The 1249-nt window shown below is 49.6% G+C and overlaps 1 pseudogene; it reads left to right on the top strand.

Annotated features, from left to right (window-relative positions):
* Positions 1–405: 405 nt before the first annotated feature.
* Sdhd-ps2 (succinate dehydrogenase complex subunit D, pseudogene 2) lies at positions 406–864 on the top strand (annotated as a pseudogene).
* The last annotated feature ends 385 nt before the right edge of the window (positions 865–1249 follow it).

The following is a 1249-nucleotide window of genomic DNA, read 5'->3' as shown; positions in this document are numbered from 1 at the left end:
AAGAGTCATTGTTCTTCAAGGATATAAGCCCTTGGGGATGGCATTACTTCACCTATAATCATCCTCATTGCTTCATGTATAGGTGTCAAAATTGGACTCCATGGGTTATTTGAAAAAATCTAAAAGAAAACAAGAAGTTAGGAAGGTCATAGAGGGTACAGAAGAGGGAGGGAAGGAGTTGAGAGTTGACATGATTGAAATGTGGAGGAGGAGGAGGAGGAGGAGGAGGAAGAGGAGGAGGAGAAGAAGAGGAGAAGGAGAAGGAGGAGAAGAGGAGAGGAGAAGGAGGAGAAGGAGGAGAAGGAGGAGGAGGAGGAAGAAGAGGAGGAGGAGGAGGAGGAGGAGGAGGAGGAGGAGGAGGAGGAAGAGGAGGAGGTTGGATGACCTCGAGCCCTCAAAAGCAACATGGCAGTTCTCTTAAAGCTGGGCCCTTTACAGTGGCCAAGCAGGCCAAGCTCTGCTACTCCAAAACCCAGAGGTCAAACCTGCTATTGTCTCTGTATTTCTCCAGAACCAGCCTATCCCAGGATGGCATGGCACATAGTCCATTCAGCTATCACCAAGCCACCATTCTGGTTCCAAGGCTGCATTTCTTCATTGGCCTAGCAAGAGGGTGGTCAGTGTTCTGCTCTTGGGCCTGCTTCCAGTTGGGAACTTGAATGCCCACCCTGTAGTGAACACTCTCTCTCCCTGCACCCTGCACAGTCACTGGGGCCCTGGACAAGGAGTTACTATCTATGTTCATGGGGACTCGTCAAGGCAGGGGTCTTGGCAGCCTAAACTTTGACCTTTGCTTGGCTTTGCTATTTCAGCTACCACAGTGTAGGCATCTGCAGAGCGGTTGCCATGCAGCAGAAGCTCTGACCTCTTTGGGGTAGCACCTTAGATTGTAGGCCTCTTTGCCTCTGCTCTGTCAACGCCACTCACCCCACAGTGCAGGAGAACAAAGAATAAGTCATTGGTTGGGAGAATGTCTTCTAATTACATGGCTATTTTCAGAATGTATCTGTTGAGGGAAAGGTTGGAGAGAAGTTAGGTGCAACTAGGCATAGCACAACTGGACATCCCCTGAGCTCATGCTGGCTTTAAGACCCATTTCTTGAGGAGAGTTCAACTTATTCCTATCGGGATTAGAGTACAAGGACTTCTTGGGCTGGGAGGGAGGGATTGTCCGTTCATGCATAAGACTTTGCATGGCATTGGGAAGTGCTCTCTTTGGAACCTTCCACACTGTTCAGCTGACAGCAGC

Source organism: Rattus norvegicus, chromosome 10, assembly GCF_036323735.1.
Source record: "Rattus norvegicus strain BN/NHsdMcwi chromosome 10, GRCr8, whole genome shotgun sequence".
Classification (NCBI taxonomy): Eukaryota; Metazoa; Chordata; class Mammalia; order Rodentia; family Muridae; genus Rattus; species Rattus norvegicus.
The sequence above is the reverse complement of the archived record's forward strand: the minus strand, read 5'-3'. Positions and strand labels throughout refer to the sequence as shown.